This window comes from Podarcis raffonei, chromosome 11, assembly GCF_027172205.1.
Source record: "Podarcis raffonei isolate rPodRaf1 chromosome 11, rPodRaf1.pri, whole genome shotgun sequence".
Taxonomy (NCBI): domain Eukaryota; kingdom Metazoa; phylum Chordata; class Lepidosauria; order Squamata; family Lacertidae; genus Podarcis; species Podarcis raffonei.
The window spans coordinates 40,942,937-40,955,739 of NC_070612.1; positions in this window are offsets into that span (position 1 = coordinate 40,942,937).

The window sequence follows — 12,803 nt, forward strand, 5'->3', positions numbered from 1 at the left end:
TAAAATAAAAAGTGGCACCGTTTCAGAAATAGTCTAAAAATTCATGATAACCTGCAAACCAAATTTACATAACTGTTTCCCAGAAGGGGCAGCTATTGTTTGACAAATTATATCCAGTTTAGCAATATAAGCCCCATTCCATGCCGAATAAGCATGGGACGCCTTTGCCCGGCGGTACTATGGCCCATAGATTGCAGAAAAATACTGGGCAAGGTTTTGCCCAGTATCTTCTCTGTGTGATGGACTCAGGGGAAAAAGCTGTCCCATGAGCCCTTGCTGAAGAGGGGAGGGGAAAGCCTATATAAAGTGCTTTGCCTGGAGCTCACAGTCATTTTTCTTTGAGAGCTTCCCACCCACCAACCCTCAGGTTGGAGCCTTCACTGAGCAATTTTGGGTCACTGGTTGACAGGGCCAGAAATGAATTTTTTTCTCTCAACTTGATTGGCACTAGGTTGTTTATTTGTTTTGCTTTTCCCCTTTCCCTCAGTGAAATTATGGCTTTCCTTTGTTAAGTGGAAGAACATTGTTTGTATGTGGGTGGAAATGGCATCGGTCAGGATCAACATAGTATAGGGGAGATCCCCATAAGGGGCCTGAGGAGAGGATTGACCACAGCAAACCCAAGCATGGGTTCGGTATCTGCCTGGTTGGAATTTGCACCCTGGTCCTACAGTGAGACCTTGCTTGCTTGGCTTGCACCACAGCAAGGTTCAAAATTGGCTGACTCCCATCATACAGGTTTAGAGAGATCCAAACCCAGTGGATCCATTCCATCTCCCCGGGGCTAAGATCCAAGATGTAACTGAACGACTGCAAGGAATCATAAAACCCACTGACAAATACCCCTTCCTCTTGGTTCATGTGGGAACCAATGACACGGCAAGCAATAGCCTCCAGAAGATCAAAAGAGACTTCGAGGCTCGGGGGAGGAAATTGAAGCAATTAAATGCACAAATTGTCATCTCATCTGTCCTCCCAGTTGAACGACGTGGCCCAGGGAGAGAGGGAAAAATAGTGGAAGTGAACAGCTGGCTTCGCAAATGGTGTAAACAGGAACGGTTTGGATTCTTAGATCACGGACTGCAGTTTCTTGAAGATGGACTTCTGGCAAGCGATGGGCTGCACCTCACAACGGTTGGGAGGAATGTTTTTGCCAAAAATCTCAGAAACCTCATCAGGAGGGCTTTAAACTGACTAATGTGGGGGAGGGAGACAGTGCTCCTGAAGGTAGGAGTCTATCAATTGATGAAGATGATCATCCAAATGTCATAGACCAAATGGAGCAAACAGCACGCAGACCTAGTGGTGGGAGGAAAAAATCCTTAAATAAGAGCTCTTGGTACAGCAAACTAAATATGACATAATAGGCATCACTGAAACCTGGTGGGATAAGTCCCACGATTGGAATGTAATAATGGAGGGATACAATCTATTTCAGAGAAACAGACCAGACAAGAAAGGAGGAGGAGTGGCTTTATATGTCAGGGATGTGTATACCTGTGAAGAGATCCAAGATTTAGAACCTCAAAGCCAAAGTGAGAGCATTTGGGTCAAAATTAAGGGAGAGAAGAATAACAGTGACCTCATTGTGGGAGTTTACTATAGATCCCCAAGCCAAACGGAGGACATAGATGATGCCTTCCTGGAACAGATGGCCAAGCATGCAAAAGGAAGGGAGATAGTAGTAATGGGGGACTTCAATTACCCGGATATTTGTTGGACGTCAAACTCAGCCAAGAGCATAAGGTCAAACAGATTCCTCACTGGCCTTGCAGACAACTTCATTGTCCAGAAAGTGGGAGAAGCAACAAGAGGAACAGCCATTTTAGATCTGGTCCTAACCAATGTTGATGACCTGGTTAGTGGGGTAGAAGTGGAAGGATCATTAGGCGCGAGTGATCATGCTCTTCTGAAGTTTACTATACAGCGGAAAGGAGCAGCCAAGCATACTAGGCCTGAATTTCTTGACTTTAAGAAAGCCGACTTCATAAAACTTAGGGAAGTGCTGGGTGAGATCCCATGGACAGTAATACTAAAAGGAAAGGGAGTTCATGATGGCTGGGAGTTTGTTAAGAAGGAGATAGTAAAAGCACAGCTTCAGGCAATACCAATGAGACGGGAACATGGAAGGTGCCTAAAGAAGCCAGGGTGGCTATCTAAAGAACTTTTAACTGAGTTAAGATTTAAAAAGGATGTATACAAAAAATGGAAAAGGGGGGAAACCACCAAAGAGGAATTCAAACAAATAGCCAGCACATGTAGACACAAAGTCAGAAAAGCTAAAGCACAGAATGAACTCAGGCTTGCTAGAGAGGTTAAAAGCAACAAAAAAGGCTTTTATGGGTATGTTCGTAGCAAAAGGATGAACAAAGAAACAGTGGGGTCACTCAGAGGAGAAGATGGTGAAATGCAAACAGGGGACACAGAAAGGGCTGATCTCCTCAATGCCTTCTTTGCCTCAGTCTTCTCCGATAAAGAAAACAATGCCCGACCTGAAGAATTTGGAGCAAAGGATTCAGCAGAGGAAACACAGCCCAGAATAACTAAGGAGATAGTACAAGAATACTTGGCTAGTTTAGATGTATTCAAGTCTCCAGGGCCAGATGAACTGCATCCAAGAGATCCAAAGAACTGGCAAATGTGATCTCAGAACCACTGGCAGTCATCTTTGAGAATTCCTGGAGAACAGGTGAAGTCCCGGCAGACTGGAGGAGGGCAAATGTTGTCTCTATTTTCAAAAGGGGGGAAAGAGAGGACCCAAATAATTACCGCCCAGTCAGTCTGACATCAATACCAGGGAAGATTCTGGATCAGATCATTAAGCAAACAGTCTGTGAGCACCTAAAAAGGAATGCTGTGATCACCAATAGTCAGCATGGATTTCTGAAAAATAAGTCATGTCAGACTAACCTGATCTCGTTTTTTGACAGAATTACAAGCCTGGTAGATGAAGGGAACGCAGTGGATGTAGCCTACCTTGATCTCAGCAAGGCATTTGACAAGGTGCCCCATGATATTCTTGTAAAGAAGCTGGTAAAATGCGGTCTTGACTATGCTACCACTCAGTGAATTTGTAACTGGCTGACTGACCGAACCCAAAGGGTGCTCATCAATGGTTCCTCTTCATCCTGGAGAAGAGTGACTAGTGGGGTGCCACAGGGTTCTGTCTTGGGCCCGGTCTTATTCAACATCTTTATCAACGACTTGGATGATGGACTCAAGGGCATCCTGATCAAATCTGCAGATGACACCAAACTGGGAGGGGTGGCTAACACCCCAGAGGACAGGATCACACTTCAAAATGACCTTGACAGATTAGAAAACTGGGCCAAAACAAGCAAGATGAATTTTAACAGGGAGAAATGTAAAGTATTGCACTTGGGCAAAAAAAAATGAGAGGCACAAATACAAGATGGGTGACACCTGGCTTGAGAGCAGTACATGTGAAAAGGATCTAGGAGTCTTGGTTGACCACAAACTTGACATGAGCCAACAGTGTGACGCGGCAGCTAAAAAAAGCCAATGCAATTCTGAGCTGCATCAATAGGAGTATAGCATCTAGATCAAGGGAAGTAATAGTACCACTGTATTCTGCTCTGGTCAGACCTCACCTGGAGTACTGTGTCCAGTTCTGGACGCCACAGTTCAAGAAGGACACTGACAAACTGGAACATGTCCAGAGGAGGGCAACCAAAATGGTCAAAGGCCTGGAAACGATGCCTTATGAGGAACGGCTAAGGGAGCTGGGCATGTTTAGCCTGGAGAAGAGGAGGTTAAGGGATGATATTATAGCCATGTTCAAATATATAAAAGGATGTCACATAGAGGAGGGAGAAAGGTTGTTTTCTGCTGCTCCAGAGAAGCGGACACGGAGCAATGGATCCAAACTACAAGAAAGAAGATTCCACCTAAACATTAGGAAGAACTTCCTGACAGTAAGAGCTGTTCGACAGTGGAATTTGCTGCCAAGGAGTGTGGTGGAGTCTCCTTCTTTGGAGGTCTTTAAGCAGAGGCTTGACAACCATATGTCAGGAGTGCTCTGATGGTGTTTCCTGCTTGGCAGGGGGTTGGACTCGATGGACCTTGTGGTCTCTTCCAACTCTATGATTCTATGATTCTATTCTATGATTCTATGAAAATGGGACATGAGGAATGATGAACTGATCCTGGGACCCAATGCCATGCCAACCCTTGCCCTGCCTGCTGCTGTTAAAAAAGATTTGGCCTGATTTTATCCCATCACCGTTGAACAGTCTGGTTATTTTGCTACTCTCATGGGTCACGTAATGCCCTGCCTGGGCAATAGAAATTTCTGAGATCTCCCCTCCGCCCCCCCAAAAAAGAGAAAAATTATCACAGACTGCACATACCTATAGTAGAAATCACATTTAAATTCCATGACCAAAAGGATATGTCTAGATAACATCTTATTGCTAACTTTACACTGAAAACAGAAACCAGTGTGCTTAATTGCAATAAACTCATCATAGAGCAGATATTACTTCCTGATATTACTTCAGTATAGCTCAAGGCTAGTTTTGACATTATGGTTTCTGTGCCTTCATTTTAAGATGCCAATCTAGAATTGGGTGAAGACTGGATATACCAGCTTTCCTTGTGCTGGGGTGTGAGGTGGGTTGAAACCTATGTGACACTGACCTCCTCAAGCAGCTCCATCAAGTGACTATGTTCAGCCACACCCATTTTTCTAACATAAGGAGGACTTTGGTCTTTTCATGCTCACAGGAATGTCTTCCGCTATTTTCACTGTATAAAGCGCCGTGTTCTCATATGTCACTATTTAATAATTATGTAGGCATCCCCACACTTATGCGCATTCAACTTGTGCACATTCAGCTTTAAGCGCTTGATAAATAAATAAATAAATAAATAAATAGGGGTGGAATGCAGTTGGGCATCCAGGAATTTTTTCTCCCAATCCCATCCACCATTGAACCCAGTGGTGCTTTGACTATACACGATTTCACATATACGCATGGTACCCAGGAACATAACCCTGCAGATACCTGTAAAAATAATTTTAAGCTAGAGTTTTCCCTCTTCTTTCACACAGTTATTCCTCTTGAATTTGTTTCAGTTTACAGTCACAATACATGTATGCAGGAACTGTTAGAATTCCTGCTCCATGATTGCAGTCATGGGATTGTTGTCTTTCACATGATGCTATAGGTTTTGACTCCACAGAGTGGGAAGTGACGGAGACAGGATGTTTGTGTTACTGTGTTCTGTGAAGTGGGACTATTGTTCTTTGTTTTTTCTCTCTGCTGTCTGATGCTAGAGAGAGAGGGAGCCATGTTGCAGTGCTCCATGTGTGTTTATATGTAAATAAAGTAGATTAGCCAAAATGCTGAGTTGCTGAGGTCTGTTACACATGATGCACAGACTCTGCGGATCCCTAAATGTGCCGGTGTCTGTTGGCATATAAATACAGACATGGTTCCTGATTGAAAATGCATTTAAATACACATAGATTCATGCAAACAGTTACACTCCAGCTCCCATATGTTTGTTTGGAGTCTAAGTCTTATATTCATAGAAACCTCCATTCCCAGAATATAGAAATGCCACCTGTAAATGAGAGTCACGATTGGCAGGCAGGCCTTTGCTGAAGACTTTGGGTGAGAGTCAGCATAGGGAGAGCAGGTATCTGCTCATTCAATAGGGTTTCTATTTTCTCTTCTCCCCTCCCCACCTCATTCTCTGTTTACCCCCAAAATCTGCTCTGGGGGATCTTTGGGACAGATTTAGAGGGCATGCAAAGGGATGGAGAAAGAGAAATGGGAAGTCCTGTTTCATAAGTAAATTTCCATTACACAAATAGGTGGGCATCACTGTTTTTCTTCCCAATGGGATTAATAAGGCCACCTTCTGAATGGCGCCCAACTTATGATCCTAAGTTCAGTATGCATAATGGTAAAAAGGAAGGTGTGAAATAGCCAGGCAGCATGAATTTTAAAATATTACATATTCTATCGGGGGGGGGGGAATAGAACGTTAATTTATCCTGAGTAAGTCTAGCACATCCATCACAACTGCCCTTGGAAGCTGTGATATCATTTGTACTGGGAAATAAAGCGGGAGCCTCACACATATTTCTCACACCCGTACTCTAAAAATCAGGAGAGTAAATTAAAATATGTCACCAGAATCAGTAAAATGTTTGACAGGAACAAGGGCAGATTTTGCACAATGAAGACAGGGTTTTTTTGGGAGGGGGGAATACAGCAGTTTTCACAATCTGGAGATGCAGACAGGTGACCAGGAGCCATTTGGCAGCCACTTTAACATTTTTACGAGTGTTCATTGTAACTACTAAGAATGTGGTTGTCTTACAACTCTCTGCAGTGACTCAGAAACCTGTGGAAGTGGGAGACTCGCCCATAGGCCAGAGAAATCCAATGCTCTGCATGGTCAGCCACTCACCTTTTCATGTTACATCTGCAGCATAGAAGGCACTGCAGATCACCTGTCACCTATCCTGCTTAGGCATTTTGAGAAATCTTAGGCCATCCTGGAAGAGCCTTACCCCACCCAATACTGGCATTGCCCTGGTTTCTACAGAAGTGGCACTGGCATGGGAAAAGCCACAGAATGGGCTCCTCCCACATGACCTGGGCCTTCCAACATTGATCAATGAGTGCGGGAGGGAGAAGTCATGCAACAGCAGCAGCATGGCTTAAGAAGAAGAAGAAGCCTCAATTCTTAGTGGCTACTACATGGTTTGTGGTCACCAGTTTCTATTCATAGTCTAATTAAAGAAAACGGAAGGGAGCAAAAATAAATAAAATTAAACCTTGACTTCAGAAAATGCTGTCTTAGAGCATAGGTGGGGAAACTCAGGGACCAAATGACCCAGAAGTATACCCCTTTCAGTCCCCAGGACTCTCTCAATGCTATAATAGATCTTACCTACCTAAATTGCCTATATCAACATAAGGACTCCTTCCTTTCCACTATCCAACCTGCCAATAGTATACATGGATTCTTAAATTTTGGCAGACTTCCACTTCTCTTGTGTATCTAATATCTTCACTGGGTGAACACAAATGCACATGACTATTAACAAACAGACACACACACACACACACACACACACACACACACACACAGAGTCATACCCTATAGATAATATATATTGAATCAAATGAACTTTCCCTCAGTTTCTTCTAACTCAACATGGCAGGAAATAGCTAGTTACAGGTAGGTAGCCATGTTGGTCTGCCATAGTCGAAACAAAATAAAAAAAATAAAAATTCCTTCCAGTAGCGCCTTAGAGACCAACTAAGTTTTTTTTTGGTATGAGTTTTTGTGTGCATACACACTGCTTCAGATAAGAAGGAAATAGCTAGTTTTCTTGAGCAATCTTACCTGTCAGCACTTATAATGCAGAAAGAGCAGTAAGTGCCACATGGTACCAAATGCAATTTCAGTGTATGGACTGCGTGACTTCTTGTCAGTTCTATTTCTTTGAGTCTATTTTAAACTTTGATGGAGGGGGGATTGTTTTGTTATGTTTCTAAAAGTTCCTCAGCTGAAGAATCCGAGATCTAAGCTCATCTCCAGGACACATTTGCAAATAACTGAGTTGGCTGTTTGGGATGCATCTGTGTCACTGCTACCTGCCAGGAACACTGCAGCCTTAGAAACAATGTTTAGCTGATGCCGTGGGGTCATTTCCAGATGTACATCTAAATGACAGCTTACCTTGCCAAACAGCTTTGGCATTCCCAGGGGGTATGTAGATTTCACTGCAGGTAGTGGGTACTTTGTTTTCAGTATATCCCTCGGTGCCAAGTCGTATTCCCATTATTCTTCTTGAAATATTTCCAGTGGTGCTTCTTGTCCATCACAAGTGATCCTTAAATAAAAATGCCATTGTTCTTTCAGAACTCTTTAGTGCCTCAGACGGAAAGAAAAAGATCCAGCCTAGATATTAGTGATAATGACTGTTATATATTTTGGACGTTCAAGACATGAAAGGGAAAACATTAGGATAAATTACATATTAAGAGTCATTTTACTCCTCTCTTATGGATGAAATATCTCTTCATAGCTATTCAGTTCCTGCTACCTCTGCACAGAGCTGACTTTATTAAACAGTAGGGGTTTCTCAATACGGAGGGGGAAACGATGCTGCTAAGCAGATTGAGAATGACTGAAGAAATGGAATTTATATAGGCTGAATTTATCCTCAAAGTAGGTATGCCCAAACCTTTCAAGGACTGCAAATTATCTGCTTTCATCGCAGATGCTGCTTTTTCAACACCTACAGCTCTCTGATATGAGACATTCAGGATAACATTATATCGAAAATAAATCCAGTCAGTAAATGTCTGTCACCCTGATCTACCTAAGGAAATTTATATGCATCAATAGGCTTATGCTTGCTGGACTGAGAACCACAGGTCACGTGTAAGTCAAAGAAGCCTTCAGATGAACATGCAGGTGCACACCTGAGGAAACATGTATTCCAGCCCATCCAGAATCGCCAGTGGACAGGAATGATGGGAGTTGTGGTCCAAATCCGCTGAAGGTCACCATGATGGGGAAGGCTGATACAGTGGTACCTCGGGTTACAGACACTTCAGGTTACAGACTCCGCTAACCCAGATATAGTACCTCGGGTTAAGAACTTTGCTTCAGGATGTGAACAGAAATCGTGTGGCAGTGGTGCAGCAGCAGTGGGAGGCCCCATTAGCTAAAGTGGCGCCTCAGGTTAAGAACAGTTTCAGGTTAAGAATGGACCTCCGGAACGAATTAAGTTCTTAACCCAAGGTGCCACTGTATAGGCTATCTACACATCATTGCTTCAAATCCATCCTGATGTTCACTCCAACGACCATCCCCATCTCTGCCATGTTAACTACTTAGTCCTTAATCAGTCGTTAGAGCTGGATTTCTTAAAATGAAATGTGCCCCACAGAATTTGTTCTATGGAGAGTTTTATTTTATCATCTTATTCTGTTACAGTTGATGCATTCTTATTTTAATATGTAAGCCACCTTGGAGAAAATTTTATCTGGAAAGGCAGCGTTATAAACCTTTTTTAAAAAAACAAAACCAAATCCAGGCCAACATTATCTACACCAGTATGATATTTCAGTAACAACAAAACTCAGTCAGGTGTCACTAGGTTTCTTCAGTCTCTTTGTTCAAATATTCTTAAGGTGGGTACAAACAACTTGCAGAGAAGGGATGAGAGCATGGTGGAAGGTACAACTGTAGTTTCCGTGCACTGATCATTTTTTGTGCACAGAACCAGATTACATGCCTGCAGTTGTGTGCAGGAAGGAAAGATTGGCATGTGGAGTTGCGGACAGCTCTCTTCTTCTATATACTCTTCTACTCATGTATTTCCCGGCCTTCGTCATTCTGCTGCATAATGAAATGTCCACTCTATAACCCTTAACTTTCCAAACTTCGTCTCAGCCCCAGAAATGCTCAGTAGAAACAACAGGACTGTAGGCCAGTGCTGGCAAAGTAATTTGCACTGGCTGCTGCACATAACAGGTGTTAATAAATTACATTTACACAGAAAAGGATGGCGAGGTAATACTTCATTCTGCATCATTCACAAATCACTTTCTCAGACTCAGGCACCCTGCAGTGCAGCAGAATTTGTGTGAGAGGAGGCAAGCATGCATAGAAACACATTTGAATGACTATAGAGAAGGAGCAAAAAAATAAATGTGATAACAAGGGGGGTGGGCAGAGATGAGATGGCTCCTATGCCACTGAAAAGTTTACATTTTTATAGGCAAACAGGTTCTTATGTTTCCCAATAGTCATTAAAATACCACAGCGAAAATAAAACTTCAGGATTGTAGAAACTGTCATATATTGAATCAGACTACTGCTCCGTCTTAATTCAGTATTGTCTACTCAGACTGGCAGCATTTCTCCAGGGTTTCAGAAAGAAGTAATGCTGTGGATTGTACCTGAGACCTTTTTCATGCAAAGCATGTGCTCTGAATGACTGCATCAGTGCAGTAGGTCATAGGAGCCATTTGTAGAATTTCCACGTGGGTGAGAATGTTCCTAAATAAGGTAAAAAGGTAAAGGACCCCTGGACAGTTAAGTCCAGTCAAAGGTGACTATGGGGTTGGGGCACTCATCTCATTTGCAGGCTGAGAGAGCCAGCATTTGTCCACAGGCAGCTTTCCGGGTCATGTGGCCAGCATGACTAAACCACTTCTGGCGCAACGGATCACTGTGACGGAAACCAGAGTACACGGAAATGCTGTTTACGATACCTATTTATCTACTTGCACTGCTGTGCTTTTGAACTGCTGGGCTGGCAGGAGCTGGGACAGAGTAACAGGAGTTCACCCCATCACAGGGATTCGAACCACCAACCTTTTGATCGGCAAGCCCAAGAGACTCAGTGGATTAGACCACAGCGCCACCCACATCCCTAAGTAGTCCTCCTGAATTAGGGCCAGGATCCATCTCCAGCCTCACCAGCAATGAAAGACAATAATGGGCCGTACTCCACAAAAGCTGTTCTGTGTCCTGGCTACAATATGGCTACACCAAGAATGGTCATTGAGCCAAAGTGGTAGTGCCTGCCAGAATGGTGATGGGAAGTGGGGTTCCAAATGGCATGCATAGCTTTATGTTTAATGTTAGCCTTCTTCCATATTGCAATATAAAGTTCACTCATTGCTAAAGCCCACTATTTGATAGGAAGCTATGATTCACGAATTGAGAGATTTGGACCTGGGGTACCTGTGTCTGCATATACTTTAGTAAAGTTACCTCGGTGACTTATGGATCACACATTTTATGACCTATGAAGCAAACCATTGTGAAACCTGAAGAACTGTGTGGTTTTCTGATACTGCGGGACATAATTTGTACTTTGCAAATGAAATCCGCTGGATAAAGGTAGCCGAGCTTCATTTGTCATATCTAACATCCATGACTTGATCTAAAGAACCACAGATGGAAGGCAGGAAAAATGGACTTTTTTCCATTCCCTACTTCTTACAGCTTCCTCTACACCTTCAAAGTTCTTCCATGGGGTGAGAAGACCCTCATAAACAGTGTGAGATAGGTCACAGTCAGGCACGCAGAAGGAATAGTCAAAATCAGATAGTGGCACCATTACCTCCAATGTGGTCCAGATATGTCTGAAGTGTACCTTATTTACCTTACACAATAATCAGACTAGGGTTTCCTGCGTCATCTGCTTTTTAAACAGATGTTTTATTAGCGTAAGCCTCCTCACCTGTTGAGGAATTTATGAGGTTATTGTGCAGTGTTTTTTATTCTGCAATTTTGTTACTTTTTAAAGAAGTAATGTAAGCAATTCTGCAATTATTTTTAGTCACAAAGGGTAAAAAGTAAACAAACCAAATATGGTTTGGCACTGCAGTTGCATGGTACAGGTTTGGTTTGCAAGAAAATGATAGGCTTCGTTCCACTCTGTATGGAAGGGATTTGCACCAAACATCAATGCAGAGTGCTCCCCTTGTTCTAAATACTCCACTGCAAGCTTATTTGGTTTGCTACCTATGTCGTGAATGTATAGATTTGGAAAACCAGCACCTATGTGATATGGGTTGAATCTACTGCTAAAATGGAGAACTAGGCTTGGCATGATTAGCTGTACAATTAGTTATCAACCCCTTTTTTTCTTGGAGTCTGAACAATCTATCCATCACACATCTTACTTTTGTATTGTTTGTTGACCTTCTCTTGATCTCCAAATTAATTAGACTTTAGTTGCCATCTCCTGAAGGCTGGGCATCTATTCAGGTGTGTTGTCTTTTGAAATGTGATCAATGCTGACAGGATTTATCTCAAACAAAATGTAGGACAACAGTTATGCCTGGTGTAATTCCCATGACGTAAACCCTGTTACACCTTGGTGGGATTTGGTCCAATGTATGGATGCAATATATTGTGTAATAAATGAAAGAATACAGCTTTATGAGATGCCATATTTTGCCATGATATAAAAATATCTTGTAATAGGGTGACAGACTTTATTACCTTCCATAAAGATTTAGGGCCTTCTCCAGTGAACATCCTGTTAGCTGTGTAAATTAATGTTGAGTCATCCTAGTGAGAAGACTCAATTACCTTCAATATTGAAATTTAGAATACCATTCAGGAGAGAAAAGGAAAGGGATGGACGTCAAGCCAGCAAGGGGACAATAAAGAGAAGGAGAGAGGTTTTATGATGCATATTGAGTCAATAATGTACTTAAAGTCCAGAAAACCCACAAAGCCATTCAAAATATGGGCCTAAGTTTCCAAAAGAACCAAGCACCCTCAAGGGGAAATGGGCATTAGTAATAGTTCGAGTCCTGTTTATTCAGCGATGTGGAGGAAAGAAGTGCTTAGCCAAAAAGAAGAAAAGAAAAAGAAATCCGTTTAGCACCTAAAAGGGAGTGGTTTGCAAATCTAGGAGGGATAGCAAGAAAGGGGAGGGGAGGAAACCAACTGTGGATTTGGATGGATGAAAAGGATGATTCACTCATAATCATGGGTTAAGCCTGTGCTCAGAAATGTTGCTGGCCTTTGGGAGGAAACAAAGAACTCAGTGGCCAGAGAAAGGCACACTGTGCATGTGCTGCAGTACTTTCATACCTGGAAACGGGGGGAGAGGGCTAGAGAGTCCATGTGGCTCATTGGGAGACCCTCCCTGGAGTCTAAAAAGAAAATGTCATTGAGGGTGAAGGAAGCCCCGAAGAGGCCGCAGACACAGTGGGGCTTTGTTTATGCTGCTCAGCCTCCCCGCCTAACAGCTCTTGTGTAGGGTAGTGCAGCAGCTG